The sequence below is a fragment of the Etheostoma cragini genome, chromosome 11 (genome assembly GCF_013103735.1).
Source record: "Etheostoma cragini isolate CJK2018 chromosome 11, CSU_Ecrag_1.0, whole genome shotgun sequence".
Lineage (NCBI taxonomy): Eukaryota > Metazoa > Chordata > Actinopteri > Perciformes > Percidae > Etheostoma > Etheostoma cragini.
In genome coordinates this window covers 24,168,799-24,194,465 of record NC_048417.1, presented here as the reverse complement: position 1 = coordinate 24,194,465, position 25,667 = coordinate 24,168,799, and the positions used below count along the sequence as shown (strand labels likewise).

Here is a 25,667-nt window from a genome sequence, read left to right as displayed (position 1 = left end):
TTCAAGTTATTTCAGAGAAAATTGTGCATTCTTCGTTTTTTGTGGAGGGGTACCAACAAATTTGAGCACGTCTGTATAGGGAAATAAACTCACAGTAGCGGTGTTTATGCAGTGTCTTTTATTTTACCCATGTTTTTTTTCATGGGTCATAGCCAGGCAACCATGAGCTGTGAGGGTGAGCGCCGTGCTGAACCACCACCCCGACCCTGTCTCCTGACAGCAGAGGGGCTGGAAAAAAGCCAAAATATGTTGGTCAATGGCAGAAAGAAATCGTTCACTTGTAGCCATTAATAACGCTTTCAAAGAGCAACGAAAACCGGAAGAATAAATAAAAATGTTGTGCAACATCATGTTTCCTGGATTGAATATCATTGCCAAACATAACACCATGGGCCCTATTTTAACGATCCTAAATGCAAGTATCAAATTGCTATTTGTTGCTATTTACTGGCAGGATAAATGACTCTTGCGCCCAACGCAAATCTATAATGGGCTGGTCTGAAGTAGCTACATTACTCATAGGTGCGGTTTGGGGGCAACGTGCAATTAACCAATTAGAGTTTTATCTCACATTCGCTTTCTAAAAGCAGGCGTGCTTGGTCCATGGCGCATTGCTATTATAATTGTAGAGTTGCTAGGTGTGCCTAATACAACCAGGGACACGCTAGAAGCGGTTCACAGCCAAGGAGGCCGACGTTTGAAATTGCTTTTTCTTTTTGACAAAATGCAAATAAAGAAATCTCATTAAAAACCTACTTTGAATGGTTTGGACTTACTCTCACGAGGTTATGAATGCATGGTGATATTTTTGCAATGCAGTCTAACATTAGACGGAGATTACTTCACTATAGACGATGCAGCTCTTCTGTATCTCCTCTCCCATGCTGCTGCTGGGGCATTTGGGTTATGTGACATCGGCACATGCAGTTCAACATCACATCGCCTTAACTCCTCTAATAGTCCCTTATTTATTTCATCAACACATCCATGATTCATGGACACGTGTAAAACAAGGTTATATTTTCCCTTGTAATTATGTATGGTTTGCAGTAATGGTAACTGCTGGGTCTGTGAGATGAGAGAAGCAACGTGTATGGGTGGTGTTAACACTGTACTTTATGGCCAATCATGCTCCCTCAAAATAGCATTCTAATAACGCACCACTGACTTTAGACTAGGTTTTTCTTGAGCTATGGCAGAATTGTTTTCTGAAATTGCAAAATGGCACCAGGGAACGTTTCCGCCGGAACACTCCTCCTCTTATTGCTGAACCGCCACCTGGAGCGCAAGTTCATTCCCTAATTTACCAACGTGAGTTTGTGGAGGGAAAAGTCCGCGATGAGTTGGGTGCAACATAGGAATGAAACATGCGTTAGTGTACTATACCTTTTTAAAGCAAGGAATAGGCTTATATCCTGTCTATTTTGTATAGCCCCAATTGGGGCTGTGCTGGACGCTGCTCTCTGCGCATCAGGTCAGCTGGCTCCGTCCTTAAATCTGTGGCACCCTGTTTTCCTGCGGGATGTTGGGAAGAACCCCACAGGCTAAAACAATGCTGCAGATTTTTTCTGGCGTGTATAATGCATAGAGGTCTTCTAAATAAGCCAAATCTGCCATTGACAATAAGTGGATGACTTCTCCTGTTAAAGCCATATATGATGCACAGCCACTCCACACTGACTTGAAAACTTGCGTACGCGAGTTTAAAGTTTATTTAAGATGTCCATATTGGTAAATGCCAAACTTTCCTTAAAAGCGACGCTGGGTTTACGCTTTTTTTTTGTCATTTGTTTTGTAAATGAGGGCCAGTGTCTGCATGTGCACGGTCATAGTCCTGAGGGTTGGTGAATTTTTAAAAGCTGTAAAGGTGCTTTAAGCGATGCTTGTTTTTGGCTAGAACAGTTTTTTGTCACATACAGCAAACATCTCACTAGCTGCGAGCTGCTTGTCCCCAGAACACACTGTAAAACACATCTCCTCACTCTCTGCTATCTGCCTGTCTCCTGAACACACTGTAATAAACATCTCCTCACTCTCTATCTGTCTGTCTCCTGAACACACTGTAAAACACATCTCCTCACTCTCTGCTATCTGTCTGTCTCCTGAACAAACTGTAAAACACATCTCCTCACTATCTGCTATCTGCCTGTCTCCTGAACACACTGTAATAAACATCTCCTCACTCTCTGCTATCTGTCTGTCTCCTGAACACACTGTAAAACACATCTCCTCACTATCTGCTATCTGCCTGTCTCCTGAACACATTGTAAAAAAAAGCATACACAACAGGGGTGGGTATCACCAGAGGCACCACAATACGATATTATCACGATACTTGGGTCATGGTACAATATTATTGCGATTTTAAACATATTGCGATATTCTGCGATATATTGCAATTTATTAGCTTTGTTCCAACTTCATTATTTTGTCCCCAAAGGAAAACGTTGTCAACATCTGTTTGTTCATCTCACATGAATTTTTATTGCTGTACAATGTGACTGTTAAGCTGACTAACAAACCAACACTTTCATGAATATGTTATAAATGTTGTATACACCTGGCAAACTGAACTGTTTGCATTTAATTAAGGTGGACTAGACTGTAATACAAACAGGTATGCACTGCTGTGCTACTACAGGTATATTTTTACAATGCAACTTCAGCCTTTCAGCCCATAGGGAATTAGAAAGGCAATAACTGTTCAATTTAAAATAAAACATGTGGCCTTAGATTAAAATAAAAAGGTTAAAATGAAACAAAATAAAACATGTACTCTTTAAGTAAACAAAATGTACTACTGTTTGCTGCCAACCTTGGTACTAACAAAAGTTAAAAAACATTTTGTGTGCGCAAAACGCTATGTGCCCAAATATTTGAAGCGTTGTCGGTGACAACGGCCAGGTTTTTGTCTGCAATCCCCTATTCTTGTACAGCATTTCGCAGAAGGTGAGCAATGTTCGCCCCGGTGTGACTTTCGTGGACTGCTCTAGTTTGGAGAACGTGACACAGCAGTTGCCAGTCTTCTATGAGATAATGAGCTGTAATAGTCAAATAGGAATCCACTGCCACATGCATCACAAGTCAATGCAACAGGTTCTGCCTTTTTTTTAAATTTCCTGAATTTTAAGCTAATCTTCTCTGTAGAGCTTGGGTACGGCTGTATCCGTGAAAAAGTGTCGAAACGGAGTTACGTACCTTGGTTCCAGTTTTTTAGCAAGTGACAAAATCCCCTATTTTCCACAACGTTGTATGGACTCAGGTCTACGCACATGATGTAGGCGGTCGGCTTGAGTTATTAGGCTCGTTCGAGATGAACTGCAGACTGAAAGTAGACTAGAGCAGGCCGCAGCAGCAGGGGGCGGTGACAAAAAGCTGAGGTAAAGTCGGACAGTTTCCAGCCGATTCCAGCCGCCTTCAGGCTGGACAGAAAGTGACAAAAACACTGTGGTGCGATTCCGATTTAAGAAAATATAATCAGACCCACATATCAGCTTGTACACAGTCTCTAGTTTTAATTATGACAGAGTAGCTGTCAAAGTGCTCTACATCAAATCTGTTGCTGATTTTAATTAACAACAGACTGTAGATGATCCGTGATCTGAACGGATTTAGTCTCTCTGACTTCTAAACATCACTATCAGCCACACAACACGTGTTCTGTACAGAGTAAGTCTTTAAATCAGACAAACAGCAAATAAAATCCCTCCGATTCAAAAACAATACAAAGTTTATATAAAAGGTCATCATGTTATAAACCAATCAGGTGTTAAATAAGCTGAGAAGCCGGCATTTCCCAGCATGCTCTGGGTCCGCCTGAGTCCGCCTGGCTCTTGCAGTCGGTGAAAAGCAACTGCGCTGCCTGCGTCTCAGAACTGCGGCCGCCTTGATCTCGTGAGATGTCCGTTGCCCACGTGTGCATGACGTCAGAGCAAGTCGGGATCAAGTCGGACACAAATCTAACCGGCATGCAACGGGCGCCGATCGCAGGTGATCGATTCTGCGCAGATCTGGCTCATCTCGAACGAGCCTATTTTCTTCGCTTGCTCTGAATTGGCAGATAGCTTTGTCAAGCTAAGTGTGTCCAGTGTTGGTTGGTTTTTTGGCGGAGTTTAGCATTAGCTTTGCCGTCCTCGGCTAACGCCAACTCTGGATGGTGGCGTGTGAGATGAGCCTTAATGTTGGTGGTGTTCCCTGAGTATTTGGTATTTGCATACGACACTCCCATGTCTGCAAATGCAAATCCCATGTCTCATATCCATCTCAGTTGTCCCTTTCTTGTTTCCAACACTTGATTTAAACGCAGACGGTGCATTTCTGATTTCTTTCTCTGATGGTGCCATGTTTATTTTATCTAAATCCTCCTGCACGCTGACGGTCACCCTGCTGATCTCACCAGAAAACAAACTGCACCATCTGGTGTACTGAATAAGAATTTGATTTGATTATTCTACTACCGAAAAGTGAGTCTCATGTGCAATTTAAATAATAAAAGATCGATACTATGCTGTATCGATTTTTTTTTCCCCACCCCTAATACACAACCAGTGTTCCAGCCAATAACTGACAAAAGGATTTTGGGGTGGGGGTTTAGTGTGTGGAAGCACAGAAGGGAGGGGACAGGATGAGGAGGAGGGAGGGGCAAGCTAGTCTTGTTTTGTTTGAAAATACTTTGAACGTCAACAGGAAATAACGTCACCCAACATCGCTTAGAGCACCTTTAACACTAGCACCGCCAGACATTTTAAGCGTACTATAACTGTCAAGCATCCTTTGCACTGTTTGTCTTCAAGTGTAGTCAACAGTCAACACAGTCCCAGGTGTCTGTAAGAAACTCCTGCAAATCAGTCGTCTTCATGAAAGGACACATCTACTTGCTTCTGTCTGATTCTGTTTTGCACTGCAAGCAGCATAAAACCCATTGTGTAAATCCTAAAATGCATGAAACAAATGCTGAGACATTGTAATCAATTTCAGCATTTATATTTATCTGTCCATCTATTCGGTGCTCAATGCTTCTTTTCCGTTAAAGAACAATCATCAATTCCATTCTTCTTATGTTCAATGGCGTTGTCTATGGTGGTTCTGGTGTTAACTGTGGTATCTTTTAAATGGAGCATTAACGTATAGTCACAATGAAGCAGGACATTTAAAAACACACATATCCTCGCTCAATCACATGAACACACAGCAAAAGAACCACAATTGCACCAGTGAGCATGTAGCACACAGCAATACATTCTCAAGGACACACACAAGCACACAGTGCTAGCGCGTCAGAGGAAGTGCTTATGCCTACAATCTCAGGAGGGGCTGCACAGCACTTAAGTGGTCACTTTCACACACAAAGACCAATCACAGGAGCTTAGCTGGCCCCATCAAGCTTTTTAGCAAATGCTGCCGTGCTGAAATGGCTTGTTTTGTTAACCCTGTGTGCCACTGACGGAAATGTACTTTGACCACTCACAGAAGTCTGTGTTGTGGCAAATGCTTTGCTCTGAAGTAATTTAGAGGGAAACCATTCATTGTGTGTAAGATGACAAGGCCTTGTCATTTGTGAGGAGGGATTAGTCATGCTGTGTTTATTGCAGAGTGTGAATCAGCTCTCTTGACTGCTGCGTTTAAGGGATTTTTGCTTCTGAGGTGTTTTTGTCAGAGTTGCTACACGCTTGCACTGTAAGAAAACAGCAAATGCAAACTTCAGCATCAGGCAAACTCTACAGCTATCACACACAGATCTGGGTAATGCCACTAATTTCCCGATTCAATGCTGATTCACAAGTGATGGATGTGCCAGTTTGGGATATTTCAGTTGCAAAACCAATTTTGCTTGGATGTCAAAGAGATTCTACAATGGTACAATGTTCCCTCTAACCTGGTGCATTATTAATCGTATCGATGTTTACATTTGATAGATTGAATTGACCCGACACCAGATTCATCACACCAGTTCTGCCAGACGAGTTTGGCCAGTCGAAGCTTTCTTTTTACAGTTCCACACCATTTTGAAACTATATTTTATCTTTTTTCCTAATTACTGTGCATTAATGACTATATTGAATAACGTATAACTTAGATCCTGCTTATGGTTTATTAAAGCCAACAGCTGTGGTTTCATTTATTGATACAGCATGCAGTGTGAATTTAAATTGTATCATATTACAAAGAGTGAAACTGACCTTTTTATAAAATTAAATATGGCATAATTCAAACAGCAGCCACCCTGGTCTATGTTCAAAGATTATTTAGAATGTCAGTGGGGCAACTTGGTTACACACAGGTTAGATGTCCTATTGATAGTAGAAGTAGTTGATCAGGTCACGCATGATATTTCAATATCATCTGTACTACTTATAAAATAATTTAATTAAAATGTATGCAGATTGAATTTACAAGGACACATTACTTTTTGTCAAAAAGGAAGAAGCAGTTAATTAAAACATGTTATGTTATCTGTGGAGTGATCCCAGAGAACAATGGTTGTGGTGTGACCATCCAGACACATTGCTAGGTATGAGGAGGAGTAAGACTGCTTCATCGGTTCTAGATTCCTGCGCCGCTGCACAGAGCATCAATGTATGGATGGATGTGTTTGCAAAATCCTCAATTAAACACAGAGCTAATTTTCATTTAGTCAGACAGCCCTTCTTTGATCCAGCCCCATTGTGTGTGTAGTATGTGTCCATGCGTGCAAGGCAATGTTTTTCTGTCTGTGTGTATTGCGCGCTTGCATGAGTTTGAGGGAAAGGGTAAAAAGCAATCGGCCGGGCTTCAACTGGAGATGGAATTGCCAGTTGTATATCCTGACGCCGGACATATTTATGCCCAGAGAGGCTTTTCTTTCTGCCTGCTCATCACAGCCGCTGTCGAGTGGTGAACCGTGTGTGTGCAGGCTCTCTTTATGCTATGTGCATGTGTTGAAAGTACAGGACCTTGTGCATGTGCATACTGTATGTAGTCACATCATGTTATGAGTATGTGTGTGTGCTTGGCAGTGTGTCCAGTGTCCTGTATGCGATGCCGTTTGGGAGAGAAGTCAGAGTAACACGTTTTATCGATACAATTTCAAATTTGTTTTATTAGCATGATCATAAGTAAACTGTGGCCAAAACATGTTGTACAAGGTTTACACTCTAAATATACCAATGCAGGATGTACATGGCTTGCACATTGTGTTACACAAAAGGGAAGGAGGACTTGCTATGGTATGCAAAATAGACACAATACCGGTTAAACGTTTGTGGTCACTTAAAATTTTTCATTGCACTCCATTGTAGACAGAATACCAGCTGAGATCAGTTACAGTGTTTTTTTTAACCAGGGCAGCAGTTTTCAGATTACATTATGTGCCTATATAATTGCATAAGTGTTCTTCAATGTTTTCTCAGTTAGTTTTTTAAAATGATATCAGATCAGTAAACAGAATGAGCCTTTGGAACATTGGATGAATGGTCGCTCATAATGGGGCATTGCAGATATTGCATTAAAGATCAGCCACCTCCACACAGATCAGCTGGTCATCTGTCTATAACGGAGTGCAATGGAAATTTGACCCCCGAACTTTTGACCAGTAGTGTATACTGACCTGCCTACCAACCCAAACCTGCCAAGAGGAGAAGATGGAGAACTGTCCCCTAAGCCAGCTGATCCTTATCCCTAGCCCCTCTAACAGCACAGAGTCATCATTGCCCTCACACAACGTGCAACAACCACACCGTCCACAGATAGAGATGGTAACTGGACATAAACAACATCTTTTTCAATGCCATTTAGCACCAAACAGACAATAACAAGTTGCAGATTATCACTGTGAGCAACCAGAAACTTAGAATTTAACGGCATGAAGGCTAACTTGGTACAACCCTGCCATTGAAACTGGTGGATGCAGAAAACCCTGAAAACCCAGAGAGAACAGGCAGGCAGTTCTGTCACAAGCAAGATGTTGAGACAGAGCAACACTCACTGCTACACCGCAGTCAGTAGAAAGTCCCCTTCCCAAATTAAACTCAAATGGCAAAAGTTTGACACCAACCAAAATTAGATTCTATTCATCAATTTATTTTAGGAAAAAAACATTCACATTTTTAACTTCCAAAGTTGCTTTAGAAAAAGCAGTACACAATGTCAGAATATGTCAGAGCCTGAGGAATAACACCAAATTCTCTAATTTGAGTTAGTGAGTTACATACAGTGTCACTTTATTATACTAGCTATGAGTTCTGCTCACACAGTTTATTCTAGGGCTGTGCAATATGGGGAAAATCGGATATCTCGGCATTCTTGACCTCGATGTTGATGATTGCGTCTGTATTGTAGGGTTGACAATTGGCGCTTTCACAAACATCTTCAAAATTAGATTTTAGATAAATAACCATCAGTAATGGGGGATAACAACTAAGTTGATAAAGGCAATTAATAGAACAACAGTCTGAATAGTTCAGAAAATTACTTCATCACTTTACTGTAATGCAGCCTTTAAACCAGGAAAAGACAACACTTATGCCATATTATATCACAATATCTAGTCTTGTATCATATCAATAAAAAAATTGATATATCAATATGTTGCCCAGCCCTAGTTTATGATCTTACTTTTCCCAGCAAAAAAACAGGAGTTCAGTCCACTTGAATCAGTGAAAAATCTTAGTTATACCTTGGGACACTCCGCCCCAAAAACTACGATGTTATTTCATGTCAACTCTTTTATAGAGGTTTGAAGGTGGTATGTTTCAGGGGTTCAGACATTTTCAAAACTTTTATATAATGTCATCTACATTGTGGATCCCTAACCCTGATTATGCAAATCACAAATAAGGATATAAATACATGAGAAAACTGAGGCCTGTCAGGATAATTTTATGCGCTGTTACGTTGCCGTATCTGATAAATTACATTTCATACGGGTTATTCAAATCAGTTCATCCTTTGTGACATCTGTAAGAATGAGCATCGAGACAACAAGGTTAGATAAATATCACACATTTCTCAAAAAGGATGGAATATTTAGTATTCTGACACCTCATCCCACTTATTGAATGATTCAAATAAATGATTTCTGTTTATATGGTACTGCTGATGTACTACTAATATCTTTTTCCAGCTAAACAGTACCCTGGAAAACCAGAGCTCTTGCAAGAGCACAATTTGAATTTGCTCAGTGACTTACTCTGGCGTCGAGTAATGCTGCTATCCTTGTAGTCGAGCTCAACCAATCACATCGGTGTATCTGATGTAGGCGGGGTCAGAGGCAATCTAAACAGAAGACTGTTTAATCTGCCAGTTAGCGTATTGGGCTCTGGATACGTCACCCCGTGTGTTGTTGTGATTTTTTCATTTTGGGTCTGGACTTCCTTGGCAGCTAAACAGACCAAAAGCAGAAAAAGCTGAAAATCCATGTTATGTGCATCTTTACAAATAACATAAATGTCACACTGATTAACTGACATGTGGTGCACATCCTTATTAGAAAACATTAGTTTTTAGAAATGTATAATGATTATTTTTTTTGTGATCAATTTTTTTTTAATATTCTAAAAACATAATAGAAAACATAATATTCACGAACAGTTACAAACAACACGCTGGGACATAGGAACGCGTCCCAAGGCCAAAAACAAAGAACGCTAAGATGGGAGGGAGGGAGGTAAAACATGGGAAATTTGTAAATTTAGATGCTGCTGATTGTAATTTACGCCAGTGGCCAGCAGGAGTGGAGAGAGGTAGCATAGAGCTCACAAAATTGGGATATTGTGAGATATTTGTAGAATAGAATATCCTTCAAAACGCTGTTCAGAGTAACAGAATAGTTATGTTCATCAAGACCTAAATATTTAAACTGCTTAACAATGGGGATGATGGCAGAGATGATTGAGTTGCGGGCATAATCACATAAATGAAATAGTGCAGACTTTTACCAGTAATTTTAAAGCCTGATAAGCTTCCATACTTCTCACATAATGATAGAAGGTGAGGGAGAGAACAAGAGGGGTTCTCCAAAAAAAGATGCTGTGTACTACGAATGTATACTGGTGACACTACAACTGATGGGCGAATGGCTTGAGCCAGCGGCTTTAGAGAAATGACAAATAATGCAGGACCTTAGCGGGAGGATCTAGAAACTGGAAATAAAGAGGAGGTGCATCCGGTTAAGACTCGGGCTGAGGGATTAGAGTACAAAGGTTTATCACACCAATGAAGGTTTTACCAAAGCCCATCACCTTTAATACTGACCATAAAAATGACCACTCAAGCCTATCAAATGCTTTCGTTGCGTCCAGAGAAAGAAGTTGCATTTGGTTCTTGCTGTCCTCAACTGCATCAACATTGTGGAGAAGACGTCTAACATTGTCTGCTGCAAGTCTCGTTTTTATGAAACCTTTTTGGTCAGAGTTCACTAATTTGCCATATGAGACTCCAAACGATGGGCTAGGAGCTTTGCAAAGGTTTTTAAGTTAGCGTTAAGCAGGCTAAGAGGCCGATAGCTAGAAGACTCTTTATGATCCTTATCCTTTTTCAAGAGTTAGGAAATTAAGGCTGTGTTAAGATCCTTTTAGAGTTGACCCTTTTCAATAGAGAAGTTGGTCATGTCAAGAAGGAAAGGACTCCACGGTTTCCAAAAAGTTACATAGAATTCAAGGGGAATCCCATCAAAGCAGGGTGATTTTCCTTTTGGCCTATTCTGTACTGCCACCCTTTATTCCTCAGTAGTAATCCATCTGTCCAAGATAGCTGATTCCTTGGCTGATAATGGAGGCAAGTAAAGCTGATTCAACCAGCTGTCACAGTGGGTTTTATCCAAAGCAACCTCAGATTCATACAAATTGGAAAAATATGTGTGAAAGAATGTATTTATTTTGACAGTGTCAGTTATAATATTACTATCTGGAGATTTAATAGCGGTAATATCTGCAAAATATGGATCCTGATCTCATGGCAAGAAGGGGACTAGATCTAGCATCCTGAAAGTAATAGTGCTGTCTCGCTCTGTGAATTAGAAGCTCAGATTTCTGTTTCCGAATGTTGTTTATTTCTTTCTTGACTAATTATCGTTCTAAAGCTCTCCAGTCAGTAAAATTAGTTTGTAACAATGATCAACAATCTGGTGAACTCAGCTTAAAGGTTTTGTAATTGAAGTGATGTATCTTTGTGCACTTTAGATCAGAATAGTAAAGTATTGGTCCTATTAAAATCTTTTATCGCATCCCACAATATCCTTGGGTCTTCTACAGAGCCAACATTAATTTCTGAAAATATTTGGAATATCTACAATAAACCGAGTGATATAGGATTCATTTTTCAGTAAAGAAGCATTGAAATGCCATCTAACTGCATGTTGAGACAATTGGCCATGGACATAGCCAGAAGGCTAACACGCAAAGTTGCAACCGCAACTGTGTTGTGGGTAGATGTAGCCAGTAGTCAACACGTGAAAACCATTCAGGATGAGTCAGAGTTGTTTCAAAAGAAGATGGGATTTTTATTTGTTCCCAATTAAGGCCATTAGGCTATGTACATTATTAAAACAATCTACAAAAAATACTTGCTCAAAAATAAAAGAGATGGACATAAGAGTCAAAATGCAGTATAACAAATAAATACTGCTGTTAATAAGTCGACTTTCAATTGCTAGTCACACAGGCTCACTACTATGGAGGACCAGGTCTACCATATTTAAGAATAAATACAGAAATAAATAAATGCTCAATAAATAAATAGGCATACAATTAATTGCCCCAAAAAATACAATTAACAAATAAATGTAGGTATAAATTAAATTATACAGTGAGACATAAATGTATATATCTCTTTTAATTAGCTTCTTTATATATTCACCTTTGTAATAATTACCTTATTTATTTATTGTCCGTTATAATCTTCAACTTTATTTAGTAATTACCTATTTTTTAAGTGTATTTATTTCTGTGTGTGTTTAATTTTTGGTCCGTTTTATTCTTCCTTTGCATTTTCTACCCTATTTATTTTCACCCCTGGTATTTATTTCTGCCTGTCACTTTTACATTTCTTCATGTATTTCTGCCTCATTAATGCAAATGAGGAGGGGCGGGTCTTAAGGAGTCAACCTCTGCCCATTGCTTGGTCAGCATTTCACTGCACGGTCGAATTTACATGCCACCGGCCAGACACACAACAAAGATGGCTACCTACGATGAAGTTGTCAGTGACAGGAGGCATTTAGCAACTGTTTTTGAAAACAATGCTAACGTTATAAGTATTGACTTTATCATTTTTCGTTTAGACGCTCTGACAGAACGTGTGTTTCAGTTAGCGGCACACATGGACACAGATGTCGACAATGTAGTTTTTCAGAATCTGGAGGAAGCGGCTTATCTTCTTAACTCGGTCGCTAACGTTAACCACACACCAGGGATAGCTGGTCGCCTTGCTTCTATGCTGCCTGTGGACGCCGTGGAAGGACTTCTTTATGCGGGTTAGCCTGTTGGTGCCATTGCAAGGCTTTTTGGAGTCAGCAAAACAACAGTCAGTGCACCATTACATGTGATGCCAATAGAACCAGTGTGTGTAACGTTACCAATTCACAAGAATGACACAGGAGAAAGGCAAACCCTTGCTAGCTTTTGTTAATTTACAAAGTTATGGAACTAATCAAGAATGCATAGAAAGTAACGTCATGACACACAGTGACTTCAGACTCGACTCCGACTCTAGGTGTGGGACTCGTGAACAATGTTTATTTTTAGGAAGCGTCGGCTGAGCTTGCCGTTATTACCTTCCTCCGTTACCTATAACCTGCCTACCTTAACACGTAGTATCTGCTGCACGCGGCCGCACGTGAGTCAGTTGACAACAAACAGCGGCAGCTGCTCCGCCATTCATCATAAACTTGGGCTTTAAAACTTCATACAACAAGACCCAAACAAAGAAGCGCTGAACGCAAAATAGGTTAGTAACCTGTGGTAAGTAACCATGTTCATCTCAGCATTGGCCATCTAACGTTAGCTTGCTTGTTGCTTCAGCTACGACCTTCGGGAGGTTTACTCTGATTGTCGTTCGTTATGAGAAGATGAATGAGCGTTTGGTTACAAGGAATAATGTAACTATAACCTGTTTTTCACAGAGCACAACCATGTAATGTGCAATGTAATCAATGACAGCTTAAACTACTGTCAGTCAACACACCACCAGACTCTCAAACAAGTGTAACGTTATAACTAAATAAAACTGTAACATGATCAACAGCCAATCTGTAATAATTAACGTGATGGCAGCCTGCGGGAGTTTGGAAAGTAACCAAACGCTCATTCATCTTCTCATAACGAACGACAGTCAGAGCAGAGGTTGACTCCTTAAGACCCGCCCCTCCTCATTTGCATTAATGAGGCAGAAATACATGAAGAAATGTAAAAGTGACGGGCAGAAATAAATACCAGGGGTGAAAATAAATAGGGTAGAAAATGCAAAGAAAGAATAAAACAGACCAAAAAATTAAACACACACAGAAATAAATACATTAAAAAAATAGGTAATTACTAAATAAAGTTGAAGATTATAACGGACAAAAAATAAATAAGGTAATTATTACAAAGGTAAATATATAAAGAAGCTAATTAAAAGAGATATATACATTTATGTCTCACTGTATAATTTAATTTATACCTACATTTATTTGTTCATTGTATTTTTTGGGGCAATTAATTGTATGCCTATTTATTTATTGAGCATTTATTTATTTCTGTATTTATTCTTAAATATGGTAGACCTGGTCCTCCATACACTACAGACGTACGTCCTACAGCTTCTGAACCAACTTAAACCTCCCTTCTAAATAGCACTGAAGCGCACCCCTGGAATTGGACCAAACCATAATCATATACACTACAGGGGTGGCTCAGGCGAGTAGTAACTCTGCAGCTATAAACAGCCAAAAATTATGAATTCTAGTGAACTAGACATACGCATATTAATATAGATACAATAAACCATGTTTAAACAAACAACAAGTTATCTTGAGGGTTACAATTTTTATCATTTAAAATATGGGTCCCTTCCTGTCACCAGGGAAGTCCTACCGTCTGATATACGTGTGCACGGAAAACGTCCTTTTAAAACAGAACGAGAAGACGCCGGTAAGACCAAGCTGATGTGACTAATGTTCACCTGTGTTACACTCTGAAACTAAATAAACAGACACGTAGCTAACAGAGATCTGAGTGTTGCGTGGTTATTGTAAATAGGTAATGTTTGTGAAGTACGGTATGGTTGTAACAGAAGAAGATGAATGTAGCAGCAGCATGTAAATCACTGCAGTTTTAGATGTTAAAATGTGCGCACAAGAAAGCTATGGGATTACAGTGGGGAAATGGAGAATGGCTAGGTTAACTGATGATTTTAAACATTGTGAAAATAAACAAAACATATACCTTTAGTCTCAGTCTTTGGATGGTATAGGTAGCGCATCGCTACTGTGACGGCAGACATGCGCCCTGTCACAAAATGGTTCCACATTAAATTAACACACTTTTCGTCAACAGAAACAAGAAACTAAAAAAGCACAAAACAGCACCTTGAAAAGGAAACTCTAGCCTAGCAGTTTCCCAGCTAACCTATGGAGAATAGGCCATCTTAAACAGTGCAATAAAACCAGGACACATTAAGAGAACAAGACAAACCAATGGTCCATGTTCATCAGGCAGTTTTTTCAGTCCTGATCTTCCTCCACGGCGCCCTAAGCATTAGCATCCAAAGCTTCTGCTCTCCCCGACGCCGCAGCAGGAGGGCGGGGCGCAGCCCGGTTCACATAGTCCTCAGCATCCCCGGCGGAGGTGAATGCTCTATACTTCACCTTCTCTGATCTTTAGTGTTGCCGGATAAAGTAGGAAAATATCCAGGCACTTGTCTCGTGCTGAAGCCATGGTTAGATAGAAGTGTAGTGTAGTTGCTTTAATCCGGGGAGAAGCGATCTTTCCGGCCCTTAATGACAAGCTGAGATTTCCACACAGTCTGTAGGATCGCGTGCCTGGTTGTGTAGCTAAGCACGTTGAAAATCAGTGTGCGATTGCTAGTGGTGTTCTACTTTCACTGTAAATTCGGTGGGCTCTCATAATCTCTATTTGCACATCTGCTAGATTCGGGAACCACTTCTGCAGTGAGCATGAAAGAGACTGGATGTCACAGTACTGCAGTAAGTGCAACCTGCACAATAGGTTTATCTACATATTTATTATATTATTTAAGCAGTTGCACATTTTTGTATTCCCAACTTGTATATATTAAAATATTTGTTATTGTAGTTTATTGTGTTATTATTTTATATATTGTATATTGTATCCTAGTATTTCAGTTATATTTATATTCTGTGCTGTGTGACTGATATTTTGCTGCTGTAACACTATATTTCTCATTTTATTGGGCTCAATATCTATCTATCTATCTATCTATCTATCTATCTAGTATTAGCACCTTCTAGCTTCTCTTTCAGCCCCCTGACGCAGATTTTCGGTTCCTGTCTTCCATGTCTGCTCAATTTACCTCCATCTCCTGAAAAGCGTGGCCATGGCTGTCCAGAATACTTTCCACGGTAGTTTTAACTTGTTCACATCCGATCTGATAGAGCCAAGGCTTGCAGTCAGAGATGCTAGCTGGGCATGGATAGCAGTTAGCCTACTGTCGTTGTGGATCCATCTGTTGAATCTGAGACTGGATCTGAGCAGAACGTGGTTTGAGTTAGCCTTTCCGTTTCTCCATCAATGCCTCTGCAATGGTGTCCTTCATGCCGTCATGTCGAGGCGATCACACTGACTCCCATGTTTCATGATAAATTGTCTCTGGAAGTGTGTTATTTAACTGTTTTTGTTAAAGAAGGAAAAGAAAACTGCAACGGTCAATACTATTTAATCGCATTCAATGAAAACCGTATTACAAATTGAATCGGCACCCGTGTGTCATGAAATGACCCAATCGGAACAACAGCATATGATCCCAGCCCTATACGTACTGTATTGTGTGGAGACATATAACCAATTGTTTTCTCTTAGAATAGAGTATAGAACTGATTTGACGGAAGTATGTTTCCAATCCAAGTGCTTGAAGAGACAGAATCTCTGGCTTTGAGTTGATCTTTAAACCTAGCCATTTCCCATCTCTGCCCAATTCTGTTTTAAAAGTGAGTGCAGTATCCCTAGCCAACAGTTGGGGGTCACCCATAGCTTATTGTTGTCTGCGAGCTGCACAGAGGAATCTTGTGTTATCAGCTGTGACAAGCAACTCATTTAATTAATACAATTTCACCATCAGTTCATTCCAAGATGGGCAGTCAATCACGGCCCGCTAAATCAATTTTACTAGCATTGCTTAGATTTACAGTCACAACAAGTCTCTTTCAAACTGGTATGACATGTTTGCTGCAAGCATGAAACTCTTGTCTGTGAACAGATTTCTTACTGAGATGTGTTCTTTTATTTGCTCTCAACCCTTATCTGTGGTGATTATTTGTCACCTACCATCGGTTTTTGAATTTTGATTCAACTAATGTTGCTCTTCTAACTTTTTAATCTTAAAATGTAAGCTATGTAAGGGAAGGTTTCATGTCTTTTATGAAAACTAAGGCACAAATTAATGTAAATCTATAAAAAAGAAGACAAAGTTGTCCTCCATTATATCACTCTAATTATAGTTAATCTTATTCCTCATTGCCATATGAGTAACATTAATGTAATGCCTGCAATGGAGATTATGAGCCTTATTAATCCTGCATACATCTCCAAAAGAAAAGAGGTATACTGCCAAATCGCTCTCCCAATGTCCAGCCCGAGTACTGATATCTCAGTTTCATATATTTCTGATGAAAGAGGAATATAACTCTATAATGTGCCTTGACTAACATATCCCAGTTCTGTATACACAGTCAGCCAAATGAGTTTCATGCATCGTGAGACATGCCCCCTTCCCTCCCCCATTCATGTGCATGAAAATTGCACAGCTGTTGTTCCCCTTACTAGTACAATTTATTTTCTGCAGATGAAAAGTGCCAGCTCTTAATAAATCTGATAAATTACCCGATGCAAATTGTTTACCAGTCAATTTTTCTGACGGGTTGCATTACCTGATTTTCATACTGCAAATGGAGCTTGATTGCTTCCCAAGGTGAGTTACAGATTTAATGACGTTAAACTAACTCAGCTTTCTTCTTTCTCTTGGAATTTTTTTTTCTCAGGTGAAGACAGCCGGTTGCTCAGTTTAGTTTCTTTGGCTCTTACTCTGACTCTCTCTGGCACACACAAAGCTGATACACAAAGGAGACATTATTATTTCTGAATAGTCAACATTAACTACAGGGGTTGGACAATGAAACTGAAACGCCTCTCATTTTAGTGTGGGAGGTTTCATGGCTTAATTGGACCAGCCTGGTGGCCAATCTTCATTAATAGCACATTGAACCAATAAGAGCAGACTGTGAAGCACAGTTTTGCTCAAAATATTGCAATGCACACAACATTATGGGTGACATACCAGAGTTCAAAAGAGGACAAATTGTTGGTGCAGGTCTGACTGGCGCATCTGTGACCAAGACAGCAAGTCTTTGTGATGTATCAAGAGCCACGGTATCCAGGGTAATGTCAGCATACCACCAAGAAGGACGAACCACATCCAACAGGATTAACTGTGGACGCAAGAGGAAGCTGTCTGAAAGGGATGTTCGGGGTTGCATGGGGGTGGATCAGTGATGGTTTGGGCTGCCATATCATGGCATTCTCTTGGCCCCATACTTGTGCTAGATGGGCGCGTCACTGCCAAGGACTACCGAACCATTCTGGAGGACCATGTGCATCCAATGGTTCAAACATTGTATCCTGAAGGAGGTGCCGTGTATCAGGATGACAATGCACCAATACACACAGCAAGACTGGTGAAAGATTGGTTTGATGAACATGAAAGTGAAGTTGAACATCTCCCATGGCCTGCACAGTCACCAGATCTAAATATTATTGAGCCACTTTGGGGTGTTTTGGAGGAGCAAGTCAGGAAACATTTTCCTCCACCAGCATCACATCGTGACCTGGCCACTATCCTGCAAGAAGAATGGCTTAAAATCCCTCTGACCACTGTGCAGGACTTGTATATGTCATTCCCAAGACGAATTGACGCTGTATTGGCCGCGAAAGGAGGCCCTACACCATACTTATAAATTATTGTGGTCTAAAACCAGGTGTTTCAGTTTCATTGTCCAACCCCTTATGATTACATGTTCATAAACTAATTTACATAAGGACAAGAGCAAGTGACATGTTTATACACTACATACAGGAAGTTGTTCACCTCTGTGGCCTTTGATCCCTTAAAACAAGCCAGTGCCTTCTTGTGATCCCTGATCAAAAGATGCACCTTGTCTCACAAATATCTGAAATGTCAACTTTTTAGAAACTATGAAAAACAGTCTAGTTTTGGGATGTATTTTTGATCCAATTTTAAAATAGGGATAGATAGATAGATAGATCGGCACAGCGAAAGGAAAATCCCCAGTATAGTGGAACATTAAGTACTTCAAAATACACTCCTTTATACTGTGTATTTCAGAATGAGGATAACAAGGAAAACACTTTGGACACGGTGTCAGCAGGGCTAGACATTACCCGTTTTGCTCACCTGCAACTGTGGCTGGTGGTTTTCCAAAGCTACTAGTCACTCAGCATTTTCACTAGCCGCTATTTTGTAGAACATTATGCTTTATTTGGTTTTATTTGAATAAAGTTGTGTATTATGTGCTACAATTAAATTGAAGAAGCAGATTACTAATCCTTTTAAATGTAAATGAGCACTGAAAACACAGAAAACAAGAATATATAAACTACAACAATGCAGTCTTCAAATATTCAGCTCTGATTAAATGTGTAATGATTCTTTTTGTATGAAAACATGCAACCAAATAAGACACATAAAAAGAGTATATAGTGCAGGGGTGGAGAAGATTAGTTGAAAGTAGTTAAAAATGATTTGGAGCAATCGCTTGTCACTTGTAGCTGCAGGCATGCGCCAACGGTGACGGGAAGCAGAGCACACAGACCACTGATACACAAAGGAGACATTATTATTTCTGAATAGTCAATATTAACTCTTATTACATGTTCATAAACTCATTTAAACTTATTAAACCAGCTCAGGTTTAAAAAAAATAAAAGCATTTTAAAAAGTGACAAATAAATCAGAAAAAAAAGGACAAAAACATTGGAAAAGCACCAAAAAAAGTTTCAGTTTTGACCTGGAAGGGCAAGTGTATGGTTAAAGGGAAGACAACGCAAAGGAGAAAGAAAATATTTGTCAATAGATTATGAAGTAAAATGTTGTTCCAGAATTGTTTTTGAAAAACCCAAATATGTCACGGGTTAATTTGACCCAAAGGGATACCTGAGGGTCCCAAAAGTGAACACAATACAAGGGTTAGGGAGCCAATCAGATGGAATACATAGTGTGTGTGTGTGTGTGTGTGTGTGTGTCAGGGGATGCCTAATATCCTGCATGATTAAGCAGCTTTTGACATCTTCACCATAGAGCCTTTCCTTAACATAAAGACCACACTGAAACTCTTTGATGTTCCAGAGTCTTTAACCACTTAATCCCAAAGAGGGGAAAAATTTAAGACCCTCCTGCATTTAAATGTCATTTTTTGTCTTGCACATTCTGTGGATTGTACGTGATCTCACACACACTCACACACATACTCACACCCTATTACACAATTTTTTTTACATGTATGGCGGCATGTACAGTATATAGTGATTTTGTAGCTTGATGTCCCCCAAATAATTGGAGTTACAAGGTTTGCACATGACGATTGTCATGTGCAAACGTAACACTAACGTGTAAAATGATTGTGGGGAGGGGGCTGAAGCGGCATCATGATGTCATACGGCTTTCCCTCTTGCAGAAGGAAAAAAATGCGAATTAGCCAATGGATCAAGTTCCATCAAATCTGGGTGAGTGGAGATCACACCATGCTGGTTAAATAATCTGCTGCCAGTTATGATTTGCCTGCAGGGAAAAAGATTGTGGCTCAGCTCACGGAAGCTCTGCAAAATGTCCACAAAATTGTTTTTAAAAATTTAAATAAATAAAAACCTCAAGGGTTACAGTTGATGTGCTCTAGTTGGTGTCCTAGCAATGTAAATACACAGAGGATGCATGTAGCAGAAAGTGAAAGTTTTGTGACTACTAATTAAAATCTTTAAACCTGATTCAAGCTTCCAACAAGAGCACAGTGCTCGGACTTAGCTGTCTGTTAAGTGCTAATCTGAGACAGATGGTGTTTTTCAAATAGGCCTGCTGAATGTCATGGCTCTAATGTCACCAGGTGATGAGCCACAACAGAGAGGAGATAAGAGGACAATGTAATGTTGTGCAAACAAGAAAGCAAAGACTACACGGCAGGAGAGAAGGAGAGCCATGGTTGCACACCAGGCCTGCTACAAAATATGAGCAGTTGCACTGACACACTTTCAGTATTCCATTGAATGAATAATAGAGGAAGAAAGGAGGGTTACGAGCATTTCCTCTTTCCTAAAGTGGAAAGAAACAAAGACGGGGAGAAAGGAGCAGACTGTTAGGTGACGTTCTCTCGACATTTTAGTTTAACAGAAGTTAATTCGCGCTTTTAACATTATTTTGGTGCAGCCAGTCATCTAGAAGTTACTCCTAACAGAACATGATTGAATTTATCCATGTGTCCCTAGAGGTGGCGGGGGGGCTCTGAAATGTATTAATGGATTTGGTTGTAAATATAAGGAGGTGGGCCAATGGGATTTTCAGCTCTCCTTTTTCAGACCTGCCCCATTTCATCACGTCTGTCTCCCACACCTCCCCCGTCTAACCCACTACCTAAGACGCTGAGCACCCGCCAGCGGCAGCAACCCAGGGGCGGTGTTTTCTCAAGCTCCCGAAGTGCTCGCCGCCTTTTTTCCATCTGCTTAAGCACACTCGGCTGAGTTCTCGCTGACTTAGCAGGCTGTTCTGCGAATGCTTTGGGAGCTGCACAGAAAAAAAAATAAATAAATGAAGACAGCGTACAGGAAGTGTTTTCTTTCCCGTCTTTGTTAGGACGACATTAGAAAGAAGAGACAGATGAGAGAAATTGAATATGGAGAAATATAAAAAGACATGCTCAGGAGTTTAGCACAGTTAACAGACTTGTTGCCCATGTAGTCAATCCCCAGCCTAATAACCTAAAAAAGATAAGAATTTTGTATCTCAAATCGAGTAAAATGCTAAATCCCTGTTGTACACATCCTGCTGCAGTTCCTTAAATACTTATTCTGCTAAATTTAGACTATGAGTGTATACTCCCCTGAAAAGTGATTGCATAGATGTTAATTTCCTTGTCTCTTACCTTATTGAAACTTGCATATTGTTAAATCGCCTCTAAGTGAATTGCTATGCAAGTATACTTTGATATTTCAGTTCCCTGCAGTCCAAAATGAAATTAAATAAAACCAATATTCTGTTTTTTTTTTCTTGGAAAAAACCTATGAAAAGCACAAAACAAAGATAGAATTTATCAACAGGAAATATTTGCTTTCAATTGCAAATTCCAAGTCAATCCTACAGCACGTTCACCGTCCTGCTGCCTTAATGCTGTAGCTGAACCAAATCTGTGGCTGAAAATAGTTCCCCACAGACACAGTATTATTCCCATTTTAAATAATGTTGGCCAAAAAAAAATGAAGCTCAGCAGTTTAGAGATTGTTTTAGAATTAAAAACAAAAGACCAAACTCTATATTGTGGACCTGTTTTATAAAGATGTTCGTTTTCAGTAATGAATGTGCTTGGGCCTGAGAGTCACAGACAGTAGGGAAATATTAAGAGGTGAACGGCATTGTTGGTTCTGTTTTTTTTCCATGGGATTAGTTGACAATGGTAAAAGAATATTGTGGAGAATATTACAAGCATCATCTTTCAAAGGGGTTTGTCTTTAATTAATACAACCACATCAGTGTACCCAGGCCCTAAGAAAGACGCTTAAAGTGGCATTTTATGCACTTTTCCATTGCACATGTCCACAATATGAGCCAAATCAGTAGGTAAGCATCTGCTGTGTCTGTTCCTGGCTCAGCCTCCAGCTGGGGCCAATCTGTTGGTGAGGTGTTGCTCGGTGGTACTAGCCAAAGTCTCACCAGCAAGCTGAGGATACACACAGCCCACATACTAAAAGGGGCAGCTACTGTAGTGAAACCCAGAATACACAACTGATACAAATGATCCTTGTGGCAATTTAATGTTCTCATTTTGGAAATGATCCTATATCTAGAATGGCCTTTTGAATGGAATGAAACCATATTATTAGCAGTAAATGAACAGGGGCAGTGATGCGGAAGTTATAATGCCAACACAGTGCAAATGGCCATCGTGCAATAACAACACAACATTGGTGGGGAAGATCCTACTTTAGATGACAGATTAATTTTGTCATGGTCCCAAAATTAGCACTAATACTTAGAGCTATATCGGTATTATATCTATCGTGATATGAGACTAGATATTGTCTTAGATTTTGGATATTGTCATATTGTAATATGGGTTAAGTTGTCTTTTCCTGGTTTTAAAGGCTGCATTACAGTCAATTGTGTAATTTTCTGAATTTATTTTTTATTTTCTATTATTTCCCTTTACCCACTTAGTCATTGTATCCACATTACTGATGATTATTTATCAAAAATCTCATTGTGAAAGCACCAATAGTAAACCCTACAAAATCCTTGCGGTATTGATGTCGATGTATTTGGTCAAAAATATCGGGATATTTGATTTTCTCCACATCGCCCAGCCCTACTACTACTACTGCCTAAATATCTTGACACCCATACTGAAAAGATACCTCCTCCAAAACCTAAAACTACGGAAAACTGTTTCCAATTTTTTTTAGTCTTCATTAAATAAACAAGTATACCTATGAAATAAATAAGGCAATAAGTACATTTCATATACAAATGAATCAATATAGTTCCACCAATTAGTTAGTTAATGTTTTTTTTATTTAGAAAATGTTGTTTTTCAATGGACTACTTTTTCTTCCAGGGATTTGTGTTTCATAATTCCACATTATTTCCCAGCTCTTTTTCTTTCTATCTGTTCCATCCTAATGAATGGATTGGTTAGACCAAAGCAACAGCACAGCAGAAAGGAACTGCAGGGTGCGCTAGCTAGCTAATTCTTGTCTCATTTGTGGTCTGATAAACAGTAAATTCATCAAGTTCATTGCCCCGTGTTGCTATTTTTTAAAGCTACTGTAACAGAGACGGACCTTCAGTTCCCTTGAGAACTGAGATACGTGAGATGCTGTAAACATTGGTAATTTCAGCTAAAGTGTTCTTCTAGATCTATCCTCTTAATTTTGCTCTCAAAGTACACCAGGGTGATGCATTTAACCTTGACATGGACAACATTTTCTTTCCAAGGTCCATCTGCCAGAGTTTTCCAGAATTCTGTGGAAAACGTTGTACTGGTACTAATAAAATGGAGAATTGTAGCGTTTTTAATGGCAGGGTATTGCAATACCTTTTTTAGTAGTGGTGTACCGTGCAACACAAACCATTGCGTGTTCACTAGCCATGTCAAGCAAAGTGGTATAATTTGCTGTGATGCCAGAAACAGCACTGTTGTGTAGGCTGTATGTGTGATATTTTGACCTCCCAAAGTGGACATCAGGTACCCACTAATGCATTAAATCCCACCAGAGGGACTTTCCCTGTGGTCCATAGTGTAGGACAATACACAGCCTTAGCTAACGCTCACCAGCTCCATACAAGAAGTTGCGGGCGAGGACCCTACGCTGGGTGGATTATGTCTAAATAAAGCCTCGGCAGTGTATGAATCACTGTGTCACTGATCCCCTCTGCTTCCCAGACAACAGGTTTGCCTTCTGCAAGCTGTCATTGGCTTTCCTCTTTTTCAAATGAAGAATAAAAGAGAGGGAGAAATCGAGACTGTGTGAGGGAGAGAGGGGAGTTGACGTTCATCACTCGAGTGCCGTGGCTTAGCCTAAGAGGCTTGAATAATCAGTATGTTAAGCTGTCAGGGTGTGCGCTCGCACCTACCACGCGCTTACAAACTCCTGGGTGCTTTTTAATCAAGAAAAAAACGCTGAGAGGCAGTGGCGAGTGCCAAGAGCCCTGGCTAAGAGATGAGCTTTAGAATATCTGTTAGACTTTCTCCTGACATCATCAGACGTGCGTTTTAACTGTAAGCTGCAGCTTTTTTCCCTTTTCTTTAAAGAGGACAGAGTGATTTTTTTCTCCATGCTTTTTATTTAATGTGAATCATCATATTCCGTGCAAGCACCTCATAGTATGCTGATTCTCTGCACATTCTACAAATAGATTCCACATTCACTGTGAATGACGGTGTATGTGTATCTACATTGTTTTGGTGAAATCCAGCCTGCTGTGCATTTAACGTGTTTTGACCCACTGCACTATATGTAAGACCCCACTGTCAGCAGCAGTTGCCAGCATAGCTGAACTGTCAGTCTCATTTTGATTTATGTTCTTTTTTGGCAAAAACAAAAGCTTTGGTGTTTCTCTATTTACTGTAGAATGTGTTCTAATTGGCCCCGTGCCAACAGGGTTTTACAATTATCATTCAAAACTCAGTATGAAAGTGCTGTCGAAATGGTAAAATTCTTCCCAAATGGTGCATTCATGGGCAGTTGTACAGTTTGAGAAAATGACTTTCTTAATCCTATACTAGTTTATGAATGAAGTGCTGTGTCACAGGTGATTCTCAGCACCTAAATGTGTCTAATGCGCCACATTTGAATTTGTATGTAGGGCTGGGAAAAAAAATTATTCTTAGATGCATCACAATTTTATCTATAATGATTTGATGCTCTATTCTGATGAGTTAATAATCAATCCTTTTTTTTTTATGTAGTGATTTTATTTAAAAGTTACTGTTTCCAGACATTTACAAATCAGAAAACCAAGTGACTGAAAGAGGACAGGATAATGGTCAACAACTTAGAGTTTAGGCAAGAGTGCAGAACAAACAAAAATGGCCAAAAAGGAACAAAAAAATAAGTTTTAAATATCTACACATGATCTAATAAGACAAATATAAAATAATTAGACAAAACACATAAATGCTGTTGATCTACTTATTCACATTACATCTGACCACCTCATGTTTTATGTTTTAAGAAGCCAGTTATCCACCTTTGAACATGACTGAGCCTCCGACATGGAAGATCACTGGGAGAGAAGGGGACTTTCAAGGCATGTTTAAAAAATAATGTATACTGTTTGTTATGTTTAAGGCTTAAGCATGGAATGGCTACAAAATGAAGACCTCAGTAGACATGTATATCAAAATGTAACAAACTCAAATGTATAGTCCAACGCGGACCTTTCTATAATGAATTACATGTTGCAGACACAACTAAGGTGCGTGATGCTTCTTAGTTGCAAACTGGATTACAGTAAAAGAGCATCAACTGGATTAAATCATCACCAGTTTGTCATAGGAAAAGGTTTAAAGTTCAGATAAGAGAAAACAACATGGAAAGGGGTTTTGGTTGGGTAGGTTTTGGTTATTAAATTTGAAAAAAACAACGTTGACAATTAAAACCTACAGTGGTGTGAAAAAGTGTTCGCCCCCTTCCTCATTTCCTGTTCCTTTGCATGTTTGTCACACTTAAGTGTTTCGG

The 25,667-nt window shown here is 39.7% G+C and overlaps 1 long non-coding RNA gene across 1 annotated transcript in view; it reads left to right on the top strand.

Moving 5' to 3' along the window:
* The window catches only part of LOC117952520, a 48,670-nt gene that overhangs the window by 7,527 nt on the left and 15,476 nt on the right, over positions 1–25,667 (top strand). The window contains exon 2 of the long non-coding RNA XR_004658432.1: positions 6,519–6,523. This is a non-coding gene — a long non-coding RNA (uncharacterized LOC117952520). The remainder of the gene's footprint in view (positions 1–6,518; positions 6,524–25,667) is intronic.